Genomic DNA, 25,745 nt, shown 5'->3' on the forward strand with positions numbered 1-25,745 from the left:
AATAGAAGGCTGGGCCCTTTAGTGTAAGTATAGGAACACAATGCATCAGGAGCATAACATTGGAGAGGATTATTTTATTACACACAGTTTTGTATCTAGTTATCAGTATTTAAGCCCCCAATTAGCATCAAAAAAAAAAAAATGCTGTGTGCTTTTTTCAAAGATGGCAGGAAAATGAGTAACATATTTCAAAGAATTTTCAAAAAGAATAATAAAGGTAGAATTTTGGCTTTTCTTCTATCTGAAAATACACTCAAATGGTATTGCTCAACTCCTGGAAATATTAGACAAATGGTATTTTCATTTACCACCTCTCATTGGGTAAAGAGGTAAGCCCTTTCAAACCTGTCTCATTCTATTACACTTTATGAGAAAATGCTATTAAATACCACCTGCACAGCTCTATGTGTATGTGTGTGGGGGGGGGAGGAGGTGGAGGGAGGACATCTGAAGTCATCTCTTGAAGAGTGAGTGTCCCAGATTTAACCCTTTTCTTTATAGCCTTATTTGTCATTTAGATGGTTTAGACCTAATGGTTACGATCTTGCCTGACTCCTTCATTTGATTTCCCTATGTTGTCTTCAGAAGCAAATTTGGAAGCAGAATATTTCCATGGGAAACTGAATTATTTTTCCCTGGAGCTGCATTTCACCAATTTCTGCTCCAATACCTCTATACCAAATTCTAAAATAGAATGATCGATATTGCTTTTTATTTGTAAAGTTAGACTCCATGAAGCCATTATTTACCATATAAGAAGCCAGAGCACATATTTGCTCACATTGAGATAAACTAACGCTAGACAAAAGTCCCCCAAAATATCTGGGAAAATCCCAGGGATCTGGCTGACAGATGTTGCTTTGTGCCTACAAATAAGCAAACACATCTGCAAGAGCCAGACCTTTGAGCATTTCTGTGCTTGAAATCAGCAAACACTAATTCAGTCAACAAATATTTATTCAGCTATCTGCTCTGTGTCTGAGGCTGGAGATAGCTATCTGGTCAACCGAATCATGGCCCTGACCTATAGGCCTATGAGACTGGGTTGCCAATTACCACATTGTAAAAGTTTCCCAGTGTTAGCATTACAAAGAAATCTACTCAACATTGGAGTTGCTCTATTTACTGATTGAAAGAAGCCTAGTGCCTTAAAAGAATTGAGATATGGTTCCTCAAAAGGTTTTCTCAGCTGTAATTTGGGATGGCAAGTGGCATATTACGGAAAGCCATCTGGCTTCGTGGCTATGATGGACAGAATCTGGAGCATGACTCCTCAGTTCTGGTCTCAGCACTACCACCTATTAGCTGTGTGATTGTATGGCCGTTTATAAACTTCTTTGGTTCTCAGTTTTCTCATCTATCAAATGGGAGTAACATTAATACCTTCCTCATAGTTTGTTGCTAAAATGAGTAAGTGAGTTAATACATGTAAAGCATTTACGCAAGTGCCTGGTTCTTAACAAGCTATCACACACAGTGGCATAGGGGTGGGAGAGGCTGTGGCTGTGATATGGCCTAGGGGTGGGGAGAAGTGTTTGATTGATAACACTGTTTAGAATTTCTGATGCTTGATGATAACAAGCAGCAGGCTGATTGTAGTCCAGTTTATTACTGTTTTTAAATTGCTCACAGGCAATGCACCCTCTTCCTGCCGGCACCTGGGCAGTCTGCATCTGTTCCCCCCAGCCCCCAACACTAGGTCCATCAGGACCACTTATCCATTTAAGGAAGTTGTTTTCTCCATATTTAATCATCAAAATCTTTGGCCTTTAAATTATAGGTTGGTGACTATGCATAAAAAATTGCTTCAATAACTAACACTCGCTAAACATTTTCTATGTGCCAGGCATGGTGTCAATTTCTTTAAATGCTATATTTCATTTAATCCTTACATACATTTTATGAGGCACATAACTTATAATCCCCATTTTACAGATGAGGAAACTGAAGCTATAAGGCAAGATTTTTCCAGCCTTGGCAATATTGACATTTTCGACTGGATGATTATTCGCTGTGGAGGCTGCTTTGTGGATTGTAGGATGTTTAGCAGAATCTCTGGCCTCTACCCACAAGAGGCTAGATTGTGACAGGCTGTCAGTTGTGAAAACAAAAAAAATGTCTCCAGATATTACCAAATGTTCCCCGACAGTAGGGAAAGGGGGATAGTAAACCCCATTTCCTCACTCCATTAGAGAACCACTGTTATAAAAGATAAGTAGCTTCTCCATCTTCTCTCAGCTAGAAAACGAAAGAATTAGGATTTTAATTCAGGCAGTTTTAACCATATGTACTATTACATTCTCATCCAGTGCAGTGGGGTCTCAAATTGTTGTCCTGAGACCAGTAGCATCAGCATCTCCTGGTATTGGAACTGCAAATTCTTGAGTCTTGCCTCAAACATATTGAATTAGAAATTCTGAGGGCAGGATCCAGCTCCGAGTGATTCTGAAATATGCTAAAGTTTGAGAACCACTGGTGTAGTTCAATGTTTCTCAATGTCGGCTTTACATTAGAATCACCTGAGGTAGCTTTTAAAAAACACTGATCTTCAGACCTTATTCCAGACCAGCTGATCAGAATCCCTGGTGTTGGACCAAGACAATCGATGTATTTTATGCTTTTTTTTTTTTTTTAATTTTTAAGCTCCCCCTGGTAATTTTAATGTGTAGCCATAGTTGAGAGTCGTTGGTCTTGTGGGAAAAGTAGTGTCTGTTCAGGACCAGGGCTTCCAGTCTCCATCCAAATCAATCTTGGACAATATTCTTACTCTTTCTGGGCTGCAGTTTCCTCGTCTTCCATATAAAGGCGCTGGATTAGATGCTTCTTTCACTTTCTGGCTTACATTCCCAGATGCTAAACTCCTGTATTTTAAATGATTAATCACCTCCATCTGATAGTGACCCTGGATAAATTGCTTATTCTTTTTGTACTTTGATATTTTCATCTGTAACTGGAAAGAAATACTGGTGTTGGTTTTTAAAAAAAAGTATATGACTAAGACAGAGAGAATTCTGACCAAGAAAGCACAAAAGCTATGAGCCTTCTTGTTCTGTGGTTTGGTGCTCTGCAACTACTGAATTACAAAGCAAGTGGTCTGGTTCTTTTAGCTCTGCCTGCATGGCCTTGATGTGGGCACCATGACAGTTGGTACTGTGCCACCCAAGAGATTCAGAGGAGATTTTATAAAAACAAACACAAAACCTCTTCCGTAGGCAGTCTGGGTAGACTATGCTATTCTGGGTGGGGCAATACCTATTATCCTGGATAAATATTCCTGTAGGAATCTTAGATAGGAGCAGATGACAGACATCCACACCCCAATCCCTAAAATACTGAGCTGTTGTCCTAGCAACCTGGTTAAGATTTCTTCCTTTTATCATTTGTCCGATGCCCTCTATTTTTCCTTCTCAAGATGTTCATGTAGTGGAGAAATCAGGCTGTATGGATGCAATGCCAAAAGAAAGAGATGAATGGAAGCCATTTTCACTGTATTCTTGAGAAAGAGATGAAATAAAAACGGAAAAAATGGAGGAAGGGAAGGCCTATGTAGGTTGACATTGACTTTTTCATTTCTTCCTTTAAATAAAAATATAACCAGAGCTAATATTCCCATATATTGCTAAAGGAAATTCATTTCCAGCAACGGAATAGCAGTAGAAACTCTCCAGAGGCAGTGCCCAAACTTATGTGCATGAGAATCTCCTAAAAAGCTTGATAAAAGTCTCAGCTTTCCCCAGAAATTCCATTTTAACAAGTGCCTAAAGATTTCTGAGGCTTGGGTCTGAGGAACACTTCTCTAAAACCACTTTTCTATGACAATGTTATCGTGGCAAATATTATATTGCATTGGTAATTTAAGTGACCTATAATTTCCATCTATGCGACCCTGGATGAATAGCTTCCCTTCTTTGTGACTTGGTTTTCTCCTCTGTAAACTAGAGAGAAATATTGGTGTTGGCAAAGAGCGTATGGCTTGGTGAGAGAATTGAAACTGTTTTAGTCTTTCTCCTTTATTAGCTCCTTAGCTACTTGGTGGCAAGAACTAGATCATACGCTGGTAAACAGCTCGCACTTTAGACTTGTTTGCCAAATGAATGAATGGACAAATTCTTGTATGAATGAATGAATAAAAATGATGGGATGGCAGAAGCCTTAAAGAACATTTTTTCCCCCTTGGCTAAAGCATGTCATCAAGATTTCCAAATTGTATTAAAGTTACTAGCCCACATACTTTACCAGATCACCTTCCTAGAGAATCAAGATAATGAACATTATCCTTTTACTTTCTTTGGAAAATCTGTTTTTGTTTTCCAGATCACAGGGCTGAACAATTCTTAGTCACAGTGACCTGATCATATATTAACAGACATCAAATTATTAGACTCCGGAGCTACGTAAAGTTCTTCTCAGTTCACACATTCCCAGGCAACCAATGACACTTTTTTTTTTTCTTGCTTTAAAATAGGTGATTTAAAAAGCAAGTGTGGTTTCACTGGTATATATACTCTTTCACTGGTATATCTCACTGTTTTAACTCTACCCTCTGATGCAACTATCACATTTTCCTTTTTTATAACAGTACTTTTAAAAGTATGTGTATGGAATACTACTTGGCAATAAAAAAGGAATTGACTGCTAATGCACACAGCTTGGATGGATCTCAAGGAAATAATGCTGAGTTTTAAAAGTCAGTCTGAAAAAGTTACATATTGTATGATTTCATGTATTTAGCATTCTTAAAATGGCAAAATTATAGAGATGGAGAATATACTAGTGGTTGCCAGGTGTTAGGAAGATGGGAAGGGAGGGAGGTGGCTACGGCTATGTGAGAGGTAGCGTGAAGGATCTTTATAATAAAACTCTTCTGTATCTTGACTGTGGCAGAAGTTATATGAATCAACACAGATGATAAAATTGCATAGAAGAAAATATACATCCACATACATAAATGAGTATATGTAAAACTGATGAAATCAGAATCAGATGTATTGATTATATCAATATCAATTTCCTGGTTGTGTTATTGTACTACATAGAAACATAAGATGTTACCACTGGAGGAAAATTGGGGAAGGATATGTAGGATCTCTCTGGATGACTTTTTACAACTGCATATGAATTATTTTGAATTATCTCAAAATAAAAGTATATATGTGTTATGTACGTGTCTATGTATATCTGTATGTATACACACAATACACACATATAAAGTAAACCCCATTTACAGAGTCGCCTTAAGAAAGCAGAACATCATTACACCACTGTTGGGTCTGCATCCTTCTCCCTGATGCCAGTTTCCCTTCCTCACCTCCAAGAGAAAACACTCTTCTGAATTTTGTGGTTTTCATTCTCTTGTTTAAAAATAAAAATAGTTTTAACACATATATGTACAGGAAAGATTTTACCAGTATAGTTTGAAATAATAAAAAGCTGGACATAATACAAATGTTCACCAAAAAGAAAATAACTAATAAGTTGCAGTCAATTCATACAAAGGAAAACTAGGCATGAATGAAATAAACTACAATTATATGAATCAACAAGGGCAAATCTCAAAAATATAATTTTGGGTAAGAAAACTAGTAGCAGAAATATATCCATATGATTCCATTTATATAAAATATAAAACCTGTGTGCAGCCAAAAATATTGTTTAGGATAATCCATATTGCAATTTTACTTTAGAAACTGAATTATCAAAACCCTGCGGCTTTGGCGGAATGTGGGAGAATTGGATCAATTATCTTTAGGATCATGGAAGTGTCATATATATGGCTTTTAGAATTTTTCTCCTAGTGACCCTGGTTTTATTTTTAGAATTGGCTTCACATCACTAGAGAATGATTTGAAGTGGAAATGGTGTAATTTCTTCCATTTCTGAGAAGTCATTTGAAAGATAGTGCTGGTTGCCACTTGAAATTTTCTTTACTAGTTCCAGAGTGATAAAAAATCACTCAAAGTTCATCTCACTGGATGGCTTGAAGAGTACCTTGTTATTTTGGAGAGGAACTGAGAACCTAGGTAACACATCATGTGGACTATGTAAATGCTAAATATCAGTCACTATTATGCGAGCAAGGTCTAGCTAGTACAGATGCTGATATGCATTGGTACAATTTAAAGAAATCAGTTGGTTTGTCTTTTTCAATATCAATCTTTTTCTTTCCTCTGAGGATGTGCATTTATCGGGCTATGACTATCTTGAGGATTAATGATATAACAGAAACCCTATTGGGGAACTCATTACTATTCTAAGGACTTTACATGTATTGACTTACTTAATCCTCACAACAACCCTGTGGGGAACCTGAGGCATGAACGGTTAGAGAACTTGCTCAAGATCTACACAGCCGGCTAGGGGCAGAGCTAGGATTTAACCCCGGGCAGTCTGTGCTCACAACAATTATAGTCAACTATCTATACAAAGCTAAAGACATATTTGTGTGTTTAATGTGTAGACATTTTGGAAGAGATAATGGAAAAAGTCAGTCTAAATGGTGAACAATCTGAAACATATATTTAACACACATGACTTTATAATTATTCAGTTCATTAAGATCACTCTCTTTTAAAAATATTTTTAATTTTTGTGGGTACATAGTAGGTGTATATGTTTATGGGGTACATGAGATGTTTAGATACAGGCATGCAATGTTTGATAATCACATCATGGAAGATGGGGTATCTATCCCCTCAAGTGTTTACCCTTTGTATTATGAACAATCAAATTTTACTTCTAGTTACTTTAAAATGTACAAATAAATTGTTATTGACTATAGTCATCCTGTTGTGCAATCAAATAGTATGGCTTACTCATTCTTCTTTTTTTTTGTACCCATTAACTATCCCCGCCTCCTCACATCCCTAGTACCCTCTCCAGCCTATAGTAATCATCTTTCTACTCTATATCTCCATGAGTTCCATTGTTTTGATTTTTAAATCCCACAAATATGTGAGAACATGCAATGTTTGTCTTTCTGTGCCTGGCTTATTTCACTTAGAATAATGACCTCCAGTTCTATCTATGTTGTTGCAAATGACTGAATCTCATTTTTTTGTGGCTGAATAATGCTCTACTGTGCATAAGTACCAAATTTTCTTTATCCATTCATCTGTTGATCAACACTTAGGTTGCTTCCAATTTTTGGCTGTTGTAAACAGAGCTGCAATAAATATGGAAGTACAGGTATCTCTTCGATATACTGAGTTCCTTTCTTTTGGGTATATACCCAGCATTGGAATTGCTGGATCATATAGTAGCTCTATTTCTAGTTTTTTTGACGAGCCTCCAAACTGTTCTTCATAGTAGTTTGTACTAATTTACATAACCACAAACAGTGTACAAGGGTTCCCTTTTCTCCACATCCTCGACAACATTTGTGATTGACTGTCTTTTGGATATAAACCATTTTAACTGGGGTGAGATGATATCACATTGTAGTTTTGATTTGCATTTCTGTGACAATCAATGATATTCAGCACTTTTTCTTATGTCTGTTTGTCATTTGTATGTCTTCTTTTGAGAAATGTCCATTCAAATCTTTTGCCCATTTTCTGATTGATTAGAATTTTTTCCCTGTAGAGTTGTTTGAGCTCCTTATATAGTCTGGTTGTTAGTCCCTGCCAGATGGATAATTTGCAAATATTTTCTCCCATTCTGTGGGTTGTCTCTTCAGTATTTTTATTGTATCCTTTGTTTTGCAGAAGCTTTTTAATTTAATATGATCCCACTTGTCCATTTTTGCTTTGGTTGCCTGTGCTTGTGGGGTTTTGCTCAAGAATCTTTGCCCAGACCAATGTCCTGGAAATTTTCCCCAATATTTTCTTGTAGTAGTTTCATAGTTTGAGATATTAGATGTAAGTCTTTAGTGCATTTTGATTTTATTTTTGTATATCATGATAGGTAGGGGTCTAGTTTTGTTCTTCTGCCTAAGGACATTCAGTTTTCCCAGAACCATTTATTGAAGAGACTGTCCTTTCCCCAGTTTATATTATTGGCACCTTTGTAAAAAATAAGTTCACTGTAAGTGTGTGAATTTGTTTCTAGGTTCTCTATTCTGTTCCCTTGGTCTATGTCTCTGTTTTTATGCCAGTACCATGCTGTTTTGGTTATTATAGCTCTCTAGTATAATTCAAAGTCAGTTAATGTGATTCCTCCAGTTTTGTTCTTCTTGCTCAGAATAGCTTTTGCTATTCTGGGTCTTTTATGATTACATAAAAATTTTAGGATTGTTCTTTTCTAATTCTATGAAGAATGGCATTGGTATTTTGATAGGGATTTCACTGAATCTGTAGGTTGCTTTGGTAGTATGTACATTTTAACAATATTGATTTTTCCAATCCATGAACATAAATATTTTTCCATTTCTTAGTGTGCTCTTCCGTGTCTTTCATCAGTGTTCTATAGTTTTCATTACACAAATCTTTCACTTCTTTGGTTAATTCCTAGGTAGTTAATTTTATTTGCAGTATGTAAGTGGTATTTGTATTTGTGAAGATGAAGCAGGAAGATTTGCTAACTAAAGCTGTTTTCTTACAATCTCACTAGATTTTAGGCTTCCCTAGGCAGAAAAAAAAAATCATTATAAAATTGTTCCTTAAAAAGTTCATGGGAAAAAAATTTTTTAATGAGCACCTATGACATGAAGCAACAGTAGTCAGGAATCTCTGTTTTTAACAAGTACCTCTCCTCTGACCCTGCCCAATTAATATGTTTAGTTATAGTTAAAAGCAATATATCAGTTAATTGTGCTTCCCAAAGAGAGATCCTTGAATGGCCAGAGCCAGAGTCATCTAAGGTGCTTGTTAAAAAAATACTTTCCTGGGCCTCTTGAGTCAGATTCTCTTAATAACTCTCACATGGGAGGATCACTCTTTTAGAACAAGCTCCATCTTCAGATGGGCAGATGTGGTGAGAAATAGTTCCCATCTATGAGCAGAGTAGGGACAGGGTGTACAGTACTAGTAGTACAGACATTTTCTTCATTCCAGATGAGATTGATTACCTTTTTATTGGCCTCACAAATTTTTTCACCTGTGAAATGCCAGTTATTTCCGTAGACCAGGTTCTATTAGCTTATTTGCAATTGGCAGATGTTATGTATTTTGTATTCACATCTGGTAAATATTTATTGAGCATGTACTATGGTGCCAGAGGCAGTTCCAGGCACTGGAAATACAACAGTAAAAAATGGCAAGTTTTCCACTGTCTTGAATGTCTATTCTATTGGTGTATGGGGAACAGACAATAAAGTACAAAATAAATGCTATAACGTTTGACTTTTATAAGTACTATAATGAAAATTACCTCAACATAATGAGAAAAAAGTAACTAGTGCAAAGGGAATAGTTTGTTTGCTGAAACCAATCATAGCAGGTGCCTTTGGAGACAAACTTTGGTTGAACAAGCCTGCAACTAGATAAATAGAGAGTAGATAGATAGATATAGATATAGATATTTCAAATCGCTTTGCCCAGGACTGTGCTACAAAATGAGAAATAATTAAAAACATGAAAAACCAAGGTGTCTACTTTCTGAGTTATTCAGATCGAGTTGAGACATGCTATGTTTGTGTATAAGTTTAAGGTGGTTTGAATGGCAGGATTGAACAGTGTGTACAAGAAGTTTGGTTCAGAAAATAATAGTGTCGCTATGAACTAAAACAATCAGGTATAGTCTAAGTAACGATTTGACTAAAATCAGAGTTTTAATCAGGATTTTCCTCCATTAACAGGATGAAAATGCATAGAAAGAATATTCTAGGAAGAGAAAAAAGACAACATGAGCAGAGAGACCATGAGCATGGAGTGCCATCGTGCAGCACTGCACACGGGGGAAAGGTGTGGGAAAAGGGAAACAGGATCGATTCATGCTCTGTTTACTTTTTGATTGACTCCCCATCCTGTCTTTAGTTCTCTCTTTTTTCCTTAAGATTTTTTTCTTTCTTCTTCTTTCCCTTTTTTTTTTTTTTTTTTTTTTTTTTTCAGAGGGAGAGTCTCACTCTGTCACCTAGGTTGGAGTACGGTGGTGTGATCATGGCTTACTGCAGCCTCAAACTCCTGGACTCAAGTGATCTTCCTCCCTCAGCCTTCCAAGTAACTGGAACTACAGGCTACTCCCAGCAACTGCTCATTGCTAATATTTAACGTTTTTTTTTTGTTGTTGTTGTTGTAGAGATGGAGCTTCACAATGCTGCCCATGCTGGTCTCAAACTCCTAGCCTCAAGCAATCCTCTGCCTCAACCTCCCAAACTGCTGGGATTAAAGGTGTAAGCCACTGTGTATGGTCCTTTATTTCTTATCTTGCTTTTCTGCTTAATCAAGGCATCAAATGGGACATTAGTAATAAAATACACCTTTCTGAAGTGATGAAAAGAAAACAAATTTTCCTAAAGTGTGAAGGTAATTCTCTTTCATTTCATCTCACCTGTAGTGCAAACAGCCTAGGATTTGGGGATAGATTCTAACCTAGGCCTTTCTGCTTATGGGATGTGTGGCCTTCTGAGTGGTTTTTTTTTTTTTTTTTTTTTTACCTCTTGGAATCTCACTTAATTCATCTGTAAATGGGGATTAATATTTTCCTTGGATCACTGGAAGGATTGAACACATTCATATTTTGACTATGTTCAAAATTTGCCACAAACACCAACTTTTCTACTTGTGAGATTCATTCATTTATAAATTTATTGCTGGAGGCCATTCTTCTCCTACAACCTCTCTGTTCAGTTTTGTTCTTCCAAGTTTTACTTATCTCTGTTTCTTTGGCAGAGAATCTGCTACATACATGATAGATGGCCATGTGATGCTTAATGGATAAATGAATGAATGGAGTAGGACCACCCCGAACTCTTGTTTCTATGGAGAAGATCTGAGAGAAGACTATGAGTTGCTGTACTTCTTCATGGGTCCCAGTTACCCATTAGTCTTTTTTTTTTTTTTTCTAATTCACAAGATTACATTAGGCCTCTGATTACCATTCCTGCTATAATGTTGCGAAATGGCTTCCAGGATGTTGGCTAGGAGAAAATAATAGAACTTGGCTTTGAGTCCTATGAACAAAAAGCTCTGAACAGATTCTAACAGTGTTTTATGACATTATTTCTTCCATTGTATGCTGTTTTCTGTATCCTTGCTAATATGTATTGGTTAAAAGTGTCTCAAAAGAGTAGTGAGAAGAGAAAAATGAAATCATCCTAGAGTATGTCTCTTACAGAACAAGAGACAGAGCAGTGGGAGGGGAGTAAGATAATCAGTTATGAAATAAAGCAATTTGGACAAGGGACAGTAAGGGCGAATAAAAAAGAAAAAGAAAGAATATTACAGTATTGGGGATAAAGGAGAAATTTGTGGAAAATGTTCCTTTGTCAGTTCTAAGACTCCCAGGCCCCTGAGGGAGATTCTGAATTCTTTTTGCCTGAATGTTAAGATGAGAAGACCTAGTTTTATTCCTGGCTGGAAGGCTAGATAGGATTCTTAGGGTTGTACAGCACTGTATGTTCAAATGATGCAACCACCAGCAGTGACATGGTCTCCTCTGAATCACCGCCTGCTAGGTACCTAAGCTGTGCTTGCTTGCCTCTAATGGTGTGGACTTTGCTATGCACAGCAGAGACCCATTTCATACTCATTCTTCCCTATACAGAGCTGCAATCTGTTTCTCTGTCATTTCTATTTGCCAGGATCCTATGCAAATGCCAATGCTTACTGTTGGGTGACCTTGGAAATGTGATATAATCAAAGTCAGTTTTCTCACCTCTAAGATTGGGATAATGGTATCTAGTTCATGAAATTTGGGTAAGAAATAAATGAAAACAGTCCATGTCAAACAATGAGCATCCCCAGGTCCTTATCTGTTTTTCCTTCTGTAGATTACCATTTTCTCAACAATCTGAAAGTCTTTTTGTTAATCTACCATCTTCCAAAATTCTTCTCAATTTTCAGATTTTATCAAAATTATTTGGTGACCATCCCCCCATACCTCCAATCTAATTTTGCATGACCTACACAGGGAACTCACAGAGTTTCATGAATGCCAAAGGATGTAGTTCACCTGATGTGCTGGTTCAGGTTCCCTGCTAATAAGTTAAAAGTCTAAGTGCTGCTTGTCCCTTGCCATACAGGTCCACAAATCCACGGAAGCCCTAAGATCATTTGGATAAGTTACCAGTGATTTCAGGGAAGCATATAGAGTGAGATCTAGCTGCTCAATAGCCTAAGTTCATATTTTATCTGGTTATTTTATTTACATACTTTTAATCTTCTTTTGTTAGAAAAGCAATACACAATCACTGAAGAAAAATGAGAAAATAAATGTGAACAAAACATCCAACTTAAATAAAATACCCATATATAGCTGTTTTAGAACTATTGCTTATTTTCCTCCAGAATTTATTTCCATTTGATATACAAATAGAAAATAAGTTTTATAACTTGAGATTATGTTAAACAAACAGATGAATAAATCTTCTGTTTGACTCAACCACTTATTTTGAAAGTTTTTGAAGTTCGATGTCACCATTGTCTATTGTTGGGCAACTAGGATTACAATTTTTTGATTTTATACACAATATCCTAGTGAACATTCTTGTACCTATATCTCTCTGCACCTGGATGACTATTACCTTAGAGCAAATTTCTTTATGTGGGACTGGTGGGTCTAAATGTATATATGTATGTGGGGGGTTTTGTCTGTTAATTCATACTGACAAATTGACACCAAGAAAGGACACGCCTACACAGTTTACAAATGTGCTTACTTTCTCATATATTCTATGATTGTGTATTACTAAATAAAAATAACTTAAAACCATGCCTCACTCAATAAATGTTAGCTACTGTGCTTACTATCATTATTATTCTATTACTGTTGTTTTCTTGATGTTGTCATTATTTTCCATTTCTTCCCAGTGAATATCCTGTGATTTAATTAAAATGGATTATTTGCTTTTTCTTGGAAGTATCCCACATGTCAAATCTCTGCATCTTGCTCATGGTGTTTGCTCTGATTAGAATGTCTGTCTCTTCCTCATCTGTCAATATTCTATCCATCCTTCAAAGTCTATGTTACATAAAGCTCCTTCATTAAGCTTTTTAAATTTTCCCCTGAAGCCATCAACTGCATGATCTATCTCTTCATCTTTTGAACCCCGAATCGCATTTGGGACATCCCTTTTTGAATTACAGGCATTTGTATTCTTGGTTTAGGATTAACTATTAGAGTATAACTTGTTTCTTTGACTGAGAAATGTGTGCTTCATAGGTGCATTGCCTGTAGTGCCTAGTATCATGATAGGGACATAGTAGGTGTTAAACAAATGACAAACTGCCCAAGGGGCCAGATGTTAATGAAGTGTGATAGTCTTAAGCATCTTTACAAAGAACCAGTTGTTTACTAAAAAGAAACGAATTCATAGGCAAATCATCACAACAGGAGTTTACTATTTCTTTTTGCGATATATACTGCTCTTAGATACTTTCAGCAAGGCACAGGCACACTTAATAATTGTACTTGAGGTAGCCTTTCTGGAAACTTATATCCCAGGAGACACATTTTTGCTTCATTGGCTTCCGCAGGAGTCACAAATCTGACCACTCTCCTACTTTTTGTTGGCCACAGGATGTTTGCATAGAATGATCAGAGATGATTTGTTACACAGAAGTCAACAAAAATTGCTGTTGATAACAGGGAAAATCCCTTGCATTAGCATAGATATATTGAGTCCATAAAGTGATTTCACAGATGTTATTGCACAATTTCCAAGGCCAACTGAAGAGGCTTAAAACTCTGTGGCTAGAAATTTAAAAAAAAAGATTAACAAAATTCTCCATTTCTTTTGGTATATCAGATACCACTGAGTATCGTGTTCTTAGTGGGTTCTCAGTAAATAAGGTGTCCACCCACCAGGACCTAGAAACCCAGAGTGGCATCTCAAAAAAAAAAAAAAATATATATATATATATACAATCGTTACATTGATTTAAACACTTACCCTGAACCCTAGGTTTGTACTCATTTCTCATTCTCCAGCTGAGACAAAAGCTTAAGAGTATGACTAAGGACTTGTCAGGCAACTTCAATATCTAATGACTTATAGTCATTCCTGATAGCCAGAGATGGGGATCATGACGAATCCAGCCCGAAGATACGCTTTTTCAGGTTAATCTCCCAGGCTAAAGTTGTTGTTGTAATAGTGGCTGACACACTGGGATTTCTGAAAAACCTGAAAGGAACTTAAAGGATTTATGGATAGAAGCTTGGATCTAGATGGCACCTAAACTCTAGATCCAGTCCTATTATTTGATGATTTGCCATTTTCAGGCAGTCCCACCAGGATCTGTCTCAGCTTGAGAGATGATTGCCATAGGATCAATACTTAGTACTGCAGTGTTTCAGGCTGCATTCTCTAGAGTGGGGGTGGAATGCAGCTCCGGGTGTTTACTCAGCCGCAGGGAAAAGAGGGAGATCAGGAGAAGAGGAGTGTGATTTGCAGAGCCAGGAAGCCTTACGGCCCCAGCAGTATTAGACAAAAGCTTTATCTCTCTTCATATGGAGATGTTTTCTCTGTGGATTAAATAATTTTGAGGGAATGAGTGAAATGCCCACTATACTATGCCTTCTGTTTCTCCACAACTCGGGTAGACCCACTTTAAGAAAATGTAATGAAAGGAAGCTTCAAGTATATTCATGATGTTTTATTTCTTATGCCAAAGGATAAGTATGCAGTTTTCTTTGTATTTTATTTCATACCTTTTGCTCTATTTTGAATGTTACATAACACAACAGTTTTTAAAGGAACAAAAGAGAAAAATATAGGGCTTTGCATATTTGGTTAATAAACAGTTAATTTGTGATGCTACAATATTTTTCCTTTACACAAAAATTACGTTTCTGGTGATATGGAACTAGCATGGGGTGGGTAAGGGAAGTAAAGATCGGGGAAAAGCCACGGTACCTGGGGTTCACATTCATGAAGGATCTGAAACTTGGTCATTTGAGATTATGTGGTACTAAGATTATCTTATAGTCACAGACGTAGAGTTTCAAGATCAAAAAGGAGGCTCATTTATCAATTTTATGCTAGTGTCCCAGCACTGAACCACATAGCCTGAAGTACATTGTGAATTGTTAATGTAAAAATTATGCATATTCATATACACATCATTACTTAAAATTATACGTTGGCATTTCTTATATTTTTACATATGAAAATATTGGAGGAGTCTGTACTTTCTCTGACTGTAAAGGAGTCCTGTTGAGGAGCTGCTACAGCACAGAGACAGATGATAAACTCTGAGTTCAGAGAGGAAGGTTCCAGTCTCAGATTCACAGCAAATGGACCATCGAAGTCAGGGCTTAGAGCCTTCTTTTCTAAATAATCAAATGTGATCAAATGTGTGACTGTGATGAAGTGAGACTCCTTAAAGGCTGTAAGCATAGATTACATGTCTTATGAGACTGATGCACTGCTGGCTACACTAAGAGGGCAGCCTCTTGTATATTTTAATGTTGGTTAAAGTTTCATTGAGTCCTTCCTTTGTTCCTAAGCTCTTTACCTATATTTTCTCATTTAATGTTCCCAACATCCCATGTGATAGCCCCTATGATTATAACTATTTTACTGATGAGGACATTGAGGCTTAGGAGGGTTAAGTAACTTGTCCAGGTTCCACTATTATTAGTTTTGTGAGCAGGTATTTGAGCTAAGGACTGTCTAACCTCAAAGTCTATGTGTTTAAACCATATGTCATGCTACAGTCATTATGGGCAGTCAGAAAGCTCTCACTGATCAATTTTTTGACTGGCATAGAGATAGAGGGCTCCAGCCAGGCCCAAGTAGAGGCAGAGACTTCTACAACCCCCTAGGTATTTCAGCACTACCTGCTTTTATGAAAATCCATTCACATTAAAGTAGAAGTGAACGGTCATTTACTAATATGATTCTTAAACTGTTTGCCAAAAATCTAGCCTTTTTGTAAATATTTGGCCTGAAGTGCAAGAGGAGAAGAGAAGTTCTGGCTGTAGTACAATTTAGAAAACCATTTTATTGAGGCGGGAGAATGGCATGAACCCGGGAGGCGGAGCTTGCAGTGAGCCGAGATCACGCCACTGCACTCCAGCCTGGGAGACACAGCGAGACTCCGTCTCAAAAAAAAAAAAAAAAAAAAAAAAAAGAAAACCATTTTATAATGTTTCTCTTAAGATTGTTCAAATATATTTCGATTTAGCAATAAACAAGAAGAAAGAAAAGGAAGACATTTCAATCATCTGACAAATATTGTTAAGAGAATGCATTGGGATATTTAATTCCTAACTAAATGTCATCTTTTAAATTTCAAATGTCCTTGGGTGGGATGACTAATGAAGTTGGTTTATGGGAAGGCAAGTTTAACAGAATGGTTACATATCCGGGCTGTAGAATTATACCACTCTGGGTATGAATTCTGCTATTTCATAAATGGTGATGATATAGAAAGGAGATAAATAAAACAATTCAAGCTATCCAGTAATCCAAAGCATTTGCCCTAATCATGATTAGATATGTGCCATACATAGCTATCAAATTTTTCACAAATGTATGTAACAGAAGATCCAATTCAAACTCATTTGAAAAAAAAAATTGGTTCAGCTTTAAGCATCATGAGCTAGCTTCAAGCTAAAAATTTATTTCATCAGGATCCAGCAACCTGCCTTTATCTCTTGACTGCCTTTTGTTCTTTGTTAGCTCCATTCTTAGATGATTGTCCTAATGGGGTGTCAGGATGGCTGCAAATGAGTTCAGTCTTAGATTCAGTTTTAAGTTCAGAATTGGAATACCTTATTTCTTAGTTTTTCAAGGTACAGTACTAGAGTTAACTTTGTTGAATCAGTTGTCTTGGTCTCTGTTATATCCCTATAACAATTAATGGAGTGAAGAGGATGGGGTGTTCCAGAAGCCAGTACTGTGCCCCATTTCTTGCAAAATCACATCATGCTAGTATGAGGAAAGTGATTTCCTAGAGACAGTTGGAGTACTTTTACTAAAGATGGGGTTGATAAATTGTAGGTAGGCAAAAACAACAGAATTCTATATGTACATCTTTTTAAAAAGATCTATGCACTACTGGATACAAACAAGGTGCATTTCCTCACTGGGGGAATATGCATTCTTCCAAAAGGGAGGCTTGCCAGCCACCTGACAATGGGTTGCTGCTTTCCAGGCTGTTCTGAGCTCTGGTTTAGCTGCTGATTTGAAAAGTCCCCTCTTGCATAACAATTACACCTGGCACACCCACTTGGGAGCATGCGGGAGAATTTTCTTCATCCTTTCTTAAAGATGCAATTGTTTCTGACAGCCAGTGTCATCTGCAGTGACAGATGTCACTTCTGACTCTCATTCCCTGCAGACAACTGAGCTCAAGGAGACCGCTAGGCTCTGACAATAGGTTTAACTCTTACCTAGAAAAGCCAAAGCACTGAAATGTTTAGGTTCGTGGGATTCTCATGGTAATATAAATAGGAGGGTGAGGGTTCTTTGTGCAATAGCACACGACTCATGTACTTCCTGGTCACCACTTACCATGTGGTCTTCAAATTATTTGTTCAAATATTCTACAATGTAGACTCTAAGAGAAGCAGACATTGAGTCTTGTGCTTTGCTTTGCCCTTGGTGACTAGCACAGTGCTGGGCACATAGTAGAAGATAACTGTGTAGTAGAAGATAGAGAAATATTTGTTGAACGGCTTATTGAATGACTGAATATGGCAATTTTAAATGAAATTTAGCACTAATTTGGTTATCGTGTGTGTGTGTGTGTATCTGTGTGTAATAATATAACCAGGGCCTGTCATTTGTACCTGTTGTTCATATGGGAAATCGAGGCACAGAAGTTAGGGAATTTGTATCAATCCCAATAGGTAATTAATACCATGACTGAAACATAGATGTTTTAGCTCTATTTGTGAAAACTCTTATTGAAATTTCAGCTCTCTTGAATATTTCTTTTTAATAGTATTTCCCTTCATGTACAGCCTAGTTCATTCAACATACATTCATCACATAATTACTGTTTTTCAGACATGTTTACATTCCCATTTTGATTTTGAACCTCACAACAAGGAAGATATTATCCCTACCTTCACCCTATATGAAAAGGTGGAGGCCCAGTGAGTGATGTGAATTGTATATAATCAGGAAAAGAAAGGTTAGCACCAAGAATCAAACTGAGTTCTTCTAATCCCAAGTCTGATGTTTGTCTCCACTGGGAAATGATGCCTTGTAGTCTGTACAGTGTGTGGGCATTGGGGGCTCCCTTTAAGTCTCAGAGGCTCTTCTGTCTAGTGAACTTAATGACTGACATGCTTATTTACTGAGCTTTGTTGATGTATGGTTATAAAACAGTAACAGTTTGGTCCAGTATTTTTCACAATTATGACTGCTGTTGGAACTCAGTCTAGACTTTGCTGTTGATTTCTCATTCATTTTTTTTTCCAGAAATAAATTAATGAAATGGAATAGAAGGCTGAAAGATCACCATATGCACAATTATCTTTGGATCTTAAGATCTCTGAGTCACAATTTTTCAATGACTGAAAAATGGCAGAGACACAACCTTTTATTTTGATCAGTTCATCAAAAATAAGAACAAGAGGAAAATAAATTTTGAGTACATGGAACATCAGATTTCTTTGTCTAAATACCTAACTTGGAATATTTTCTGCTGATGGCTCAATGCCTGGGGCTGTCTGACTTCTTAACTGAGGTTATTAGTAAAAGTAATATTTTTGAATTCTCAGCTCTACCACTATGGTATACATATTTTCTTAAATATGAATGCTTTAGAATTTTTAATCATAGATGATAGAAATAATGGTCACAGTGTTATGAACAAATAAATATAATGCTTTGATGACTCCATTTAGTATTTTTCTTCTAATGATCTCAAAAAAGATTTCCATAATCTATGTTATTTTTCATGTACTTATTTCCCAGATGAGCAAACTGGGGCATGGAAAGTTTGAGAAATGTTTCAAAAGAAGATATTTAATTAATTTATTTAATTTTTATGTTCAGTTCAGGGGGTACAAGTTCATGTTTGTTATATAGGTAATCTCATGTCATTGGAGTTTGTTGTACAGATTCTTTTGTCACCCAGCTATCAAGCCTAGTACCCATTAGTTCGTTTTCCTGATCCTCTCCCTCCTTTCACCTTCCACCCTCCAGTAGGCCCCACTGTGTGCTGTTACCACCCCCAATGTGTCCATGTGCTCTCATCATTTAGCTCCCACTTATGAGTGAGACCATGCTATATTTGCTTTTCTGTTTCTGCGTTAGTTTGCTAAGAACAAAAGCCTCCAGCTTCACCCATATTCCCACAAAAGACATGATCTTATTCTTTGGCATGGCTGTGCAATATTCCATGGCTATCTTTACCACATTTTCTTCATTCAGTCTACCATTGATGGGCATTTAGATTGATTTCGTGTCTTTGCTATTGTGAATAGTGTGGTCATGAACATTTGTATACATCTGTATTTTTGATAGAATGATTTATATTCCTTTGGGTATACACCCAGTAATGGAATTGCTGAGTCAAATGGTATTTCTGTTTTTAGGTCTTTGAGAAATCACCACACTGTTTTCCAGAAGGGTTGAACTAATTTACACTCCCACTAACAGTGTATAAGCATTCCTCTTTGCCTGCAACCTCGCCTGCATCTCTTATTTTTCGACTTTTTAATAATAGCCATTTTGACTTGTGTGAGATAGTATCTCATTGTGGTTTTGATTTGCATTTCCCTAATGATCAGTGATGCGAGCTTTTTTTTTTTTTTCATATACTTATTGGCTGCATGTATGTCAAAAGAAGACATTTTAGATTCAAAGGCATGACTCTGAATTCTTTATCTTCTTCACTCTGCCAGGCTGCTGGCTTTGGCTATGCATTTTTGGATATGAGAAATAGAGTCTTAATTAAGACAATTCAAATAAAGTGAATAGCAAGCTGTCATAAGGATTTTTGTGAAGGTAATAAATGCGATAGGAAAGGTTACATGTAACCTCCATGGATAAGATGCTTTGTTTTGCTTCCATGATGCAGAGGTTTTATTTTCACTCATCATCGTGAATGAAAATGTTAACATATATTTAAATGAATAATTATAAAAACAATAGTATGAATAAAAATAGCTACCATTTATTGAGTGCACACCATGTGCCAATCATGATGCCAAGACCCTTACATAGATCAGTTTATCCTTTTAATAGTCCAGTGAAGCTAGTATATTGATATCCCATTTTTACAGGTGAGAAAAACGGCAATTTTAGTAAATTAAATGTCCAGCTCAAGATTATAAAGCTAGTAGGTAAAGGAACTGAGATGGGATTATAGAACTACAGAGATAAAAGCCAGTGCCCTTAGCCACTACCAGAATCCAAAAACATGAGCTGCTGGAGACAAGCTAAATCTAGTGAGATGCTTAGTATTATCTCAGACCTTATTTCTTTTTCAGTCTTTCTTTCTCTCTCGTGGACCACACACGTGGTCTTCTATTGCTTTCACTAATTTTCTTCTCTTCTCGCACTCTTGACTTGCCTATTCCTTCCTTCTTCCCTGAATGTTTTCTATTCAGACTATGACGTCTTCTTCCTTATGGACTCTGCTTCTTCATAACTTGGGATTGCCATGACCTCTTGCATCTTAATTCTATCTCAGAGGATTAAATCTATCTTATACTCTCATATTTTAAAAAAATATATTAAATACTTTAAGCTTCAGCTCCTGTTGCCAATCACCTCATTTCTTATGAGTTTTAAAATTCAAATTATCAAGAGCAAGAATCCAGTTCGTCCAGTTCCTTTTCGGGGGCCAGCCTGTGTTACTGGGAAGCCTGCATATGCATTGACTGCCTCTACATCCAGTGCCTAACCCTGGTCCACTCCACTGGGATTTGGGTAGGATTAGAGCTGGTTCAACACCTCTCTGGAGTTTGGGTTTTGTCTATAATTTTTAAAATTAATTTCCCATAACATTTACATGACTGTAACAATAAAAACATCCTTATCCACTGGGACTTTTTTAATTTTTATTTTTATCTCAATAGTTTTTAGGGAACAGGTGGTCTTTGGTTACATGGATAAATTCTTTAGTGGTTGTTTCGGAGATTTTAGTGCACCCATCATCCTAGCAGTGTACACTGTATCCAATATGTAGTGTTTTTGTTGTTTTATTTTGTTTTGTTTTGTTTTTCTGGCAGAGCTAGCTGAGCTTTTATTCTGGGGGAAAAAAAGAACAATTGAATTATTTTGTACCTGGAGGCATGGGCAAGGGGGGTACCCCAGGTAGTAAACTCCCCTGAGGGTGGGCTGAGGGCTAGGGCTGAGCCTCAGGTGGGTCTTCTTTTCCCTATGCTTCCCTGCACAGCAGCCTCCCTCATAGGCTCTGGGGCAGCCGCAGGAGGGGCAGGCTGAGAGGGGCTGCTGCAGCTGTTCACTTGGGCCAGACTCCAGCTTCCCATTGCGGGCCTCAATCATCTTCACAACTACGGCCCTGGCGGAGCTGGTGCGGCTTAAGAAGCGGGAGCCCGCCCCAGAGCCAAAGCTGGAGCGCAGGCCATAGCTGAGGCCGAGCTTGTGAGGCCCCCATAGGCCGAGCTCAGCACACCTCCATAGCCACTCTGTCTTCCTATGGATACTCCTGTTCTCATCCCAGACTCCAGCCGGCTCTCCTCGCCCTCCAGCAGCTTCCTGTAGGTGGCGATCTCTATGTCCAGGGCCAGCTTGACCTTCATCAGCTCCTGGTACTCAGGCAGCTGCCGCGCCACGTCCTGCTTGGTCCGCTGAGGGGCGGCCTCCAGCTCGGACAGCTTGGAGTTGGCATCCTTAACCGCCAACTCCCCTCGCAGCTCGGCATCTGCGATGGCGGACTCCAGGGAAGCCCTCTGGTCTTTGAGGCCCTCAATATCAGCCTGGAGCTAGTTGATGTTCCAGTACATCTAGGAGATCTTACTCTTTGTGCGCCGCAGGTCATCCCGTGCTTTGCAGCCAGTGTCTGCAGCTCCTCATACTTGATCTGGTACATGCTCTCGGCCTCAGCCTGGCTGCAGTTGGTGATCTCCTCCTACTGTGCCTTGACCTCAGCCATGATGCTGTCCATGTCCAGGGAGCGGCTGTTGTCCATGGACAGAACCACAGACGTGTCCAAGATCTGGGACTGTAGCTCTCAGATCTCCTCTTCATACAGCTGCCTGAGGAAGTTGATCTCCTCAGTCAGCCCTTCCAGGTGAGACTCAGTTGTACCTTGCTCATGTAAGCTTCATCTGCATTCTTCTTGATGAGGACAAATTCATTATCCATCTCTGTACGCTTATTGATCTCATCCTCATACTTGTTCTTGAAGTCCTCCACCAGCCGCTGCATGTTGCCATGCTCCGCCTCCAGCTTCTGCTTCTCCTGGACCAGTCTCCAGTTGCCACCTAAGGTTGTTGATGTAGCTCTCAAACATGTTGTCCCTGTTGCTCTGAGTCGTCTTCTGCTGCTGCAGGAGGCTCCACTTGGTCTCCAGCATCTTGTTCTGTTGCTCCAGGAACCTAACCTTGTCGATGAAGGAGGAAAACTTGTTAAGGGTCTTGATCTGCTCCTCCTGGGTGCACACGGCCTGGATGTTGGGGTTCACCTCCAGGTTAAGGGGGTTCAGCAGGCTTTGGTTGACTGGGATGGTGGTGATGTCTCCCATACCGCTGGTCCCGCCATAGCCTCCACCCAGGTCACCCTGCCCACTTCGGAGAAACTCGAGGAACTGAGCGGGCTGAACTAGGCGGAGATTCCAGAAGGAGTGGAGAAGCTGCTTCTTGGTCCAATATGTAGTCTTTTATCCCTCACCTACCTCCCACCCTTCCCCCTTATGTCCTCAAAGTCCATTATAACATTCTTATGCCTTTGCATCCTTATAGCTTACCTCCCACGTAGAACATATGGTATTTAGTTTTTTATTCCTGAGTTACTTCACTTAGAATAATGGCCTCCAGCACCATCCAAGTTGCTGCAAAAGACATTATTCCATTTCTTTTCATGGCTGAGTAGTATTCCATGGTTGTATATACACAACATTTTCTTTATGCACTTGGTTGATGGGAACTTAGATTGGTTCCACATTTTTGCAATTGCAAATTGTGCCATTATAAACATTGTGTGCATGTGTCTTTTTCATATAATGACTTTTCCTTTGGGTAGACATCCAGTAGTGGGATTGCTGGATTGAATGGTAGTTCTACTTTTGGTTCTTTAAGGAATCTCCATACTGTTTTCCATAGAGCATTTTTTCATATGTTTTTTGGTTGTTTATATATCTTATTTTCAAAATTGTCTATTCATTCCTTTGCCCACTTTTTTGATAGAATTATTTGTTTTTTTTCTCTCTGAGTTGTTTGAGTTACCTGCAGACTCTGGATATTAGTTCTTTTTCAGATGCGTAGTTTGGGAATATTTTCTCCCACTCTGGGGTTCTCTGTTTACTCTGCTGATTATTTCTTTTGCTGTGCAGAAGCTTTTTAGTTTAATTACATCCCCTCTATTTATTTTTGTTTTTGTTGCATTTGCTTTTGCATGCTTAATCATGAATTCTTTGCCTGAGTCAATACCTAAAAGAGTTTTTCCAATGTTATCTTCTAGAATTTTTATGGTTTCAGGTCTTAGATTTAAGTCTTTTATCCATCTTGAGTTGATTTTTGTATAAAGGGAGAGATAGGGACCCAATTTCATTCGTCTACATGTGGCTTGCTTAGCTGGGACTTTAAAAACTGTATATAATATACATTTTATGTAAAAAATAATATGTAACATATAGTTTAATGTTTTATATATATAATATTTATATAGAGAGAGTTTGAAAATAAAAGGAAATGTCTATGCTTGATTCAGCAATGCTACCAAGTAACAGAGTCTTTCTTTTTCCCTCTAGCCTTATCTTCCCTTTCTGTTAGTATCACTCTCAAGTAAAATTCTTCTACATACAGCTCATGGAAACTGAGACCTTATATTTCTACATGTCCGGGTTTAGCAAAAAGAGGAACTATACCTCTATTTTACAACAAAATACACAAGTCCTAGTAATAAAACCCAGATTGTGTCTTAAAGGCTCATATTAGCTATGGACCCATTCTTGATCCAACCATAGTAGTTGGGTGAGTAAGGAGGCAATGAAATGCTCACATAAGCCAAATAAATAACTTGTCCCCCATAGAAGCTGGAGTTGAGATGAAACCAATACTACATAAACATTTTGGACTCTAAGTAGGGTAAGGGAGATTTTTCAGAGGAAAACTGGGGGCTCCCTCTGAAGAGCAAATGAGTCATGAGCCTACAGATTTTTCCATCACAGCTCGGACCTGCTATGCTGGGTTTTGAGCCTGGAAAGGGAGTAAAGACTCATGCTTTCTATTCTAGGTCACCAGTAGCCTTATCATTAATAAAATTAGTAGAGAGAAAGGAAATTAAACTTTTCATAGGTAAACCTTGGTTTCAGACCTACAGTAAGATTTCCATTTCAGAACTTAGCAGTGTGACCGCTCCTCAGCTGAAATGAACAGGTATGCTAGGTCAGACAGCTTCAGGAAAGCCCAGTTTCCTCATCTCTCCAAAAGATGATTGGCTGGGTTCTGCTCCCCATTACAGGAAGAAACAAGGTCTTTAAAGAAAATACAGATGGAAAAACAGGAGGCTGAGGTGTGATAGGAGGCAGATCATCTGGGAAAAATGAGTTTTTTAAAGTTTTGGTCATACTTCTGATTAGTTATGTGACCTCAGGCAAATTACTTAATAACTTTGGGCATCTTCATTTGAAAGATGATGAAATTGAATTTGTTTTTTTTATTGTTTCTATTACTTTGCTGAAATTCCCCATCTGTTCACACATCTTGTCCACCATTTATTCTAGATTTTTAACCTACATTTTATCATTCTTTAAGTTATCTATGTTATACTGCTAACATTTGGCTTATCTCTGAGTATGTCTCTATTGATTCTTATATTGACCATGGGTCACATGTTCTTCCTTCTTCAGTGTCTCTGTCTCTCTCTCTTTTTTTTTTTCTGTGTGTTACATACTACATGCAAAAGAGCAAGAGAGACATAAATAAGCAATATTTGCCTCCAGAAAATGACATGTTCCTTATTCTGTGAGGCTAATGGTGTTGGGAGCTAAGTCAATCTAATCTAGTTTTAGCTTTGATGAAGCATTAGTTTGATTCAGTTCACCTGAACAATTTCAACTTCACAAGGACTTGAGATGTGAGTACTGGTGAGACTTCTGGGGTCTCTTTTTGTCTCAGAGCCTCTCCTAGCATTTTGAATTTGGGTGCTGTTTAGAAATTCATTTATTTCCTACAATATTTACATGTCTTAAAAACATCATCCTTATCAGCTGGGACTTTTTAAGTTGTATATGATAATACATATGTTATGTAAAATATAATTTGCAATATGTAGTTTAGTGTTTTACATATATACGTAATAGAGAGAGAGAGAGTTGAAAAATAAAAGGAAATGTTTATGCTTGATTAAAGCATAAACTTTGTGGAATTTCTTTTAGTCCTCCTGCCCAACATTCAGCCTTTGGAGCACCATTGAAAGTTGGAGAACCAACTTGTTGAAAACTTGAGATCACCTGGATAACTTTCTCTTAGCTCTCCTGCACTGCTCCTATTCATCAGAATAACACCCTCAAGCACCCAGAAAAAGCCTCTTGGAAAGAACTGGAGAATGGATGCAAAGT

At 37.8% G+C, this 25,745-nt stretch overlaps 1 long non-coding RNA gene across 2 annotated transcripts in view; it reads left to right on the top strand.

Moving 5' to 3' along the window:
• Nucleotides 1–12,813, top strand: part of LOC135969741 (uncharacterized) — a 139,104-nt gene extending 126,291 nt beyond the window's left edge. For both annotated transcript variants that reach the window (XR_010585159.1, XR_012431827.1), the window contains 2 exons: nucleotides 10,174–10,267; nucleotides 10,767–12,813. This is a non-coding gene — a long non-coding RNA (uncharacterized lncRNA). The remainder of the gene's footprint in view (nucleotides 1–10,173; nucleotides 10,268–10,766) is intronic.
• The last annotated feature ends 12,932 nt before the right edge of the window (nucleotides 12,814–25,745 follow it).

This window comes from Macaca fascicularis, chromosome 2 (genome assembly GCF_037993035.2).
Source record: "Macaca fascicularis isolate 582-1 chromosome 2, T2T-MFA8v1.1".
Classification (NCBI taxonomy): Eukaryota; Metazoa; Chordata; class Mammalia; order Primates; family Cercopithecidae; genus Macaca; species Macaca fascicularis.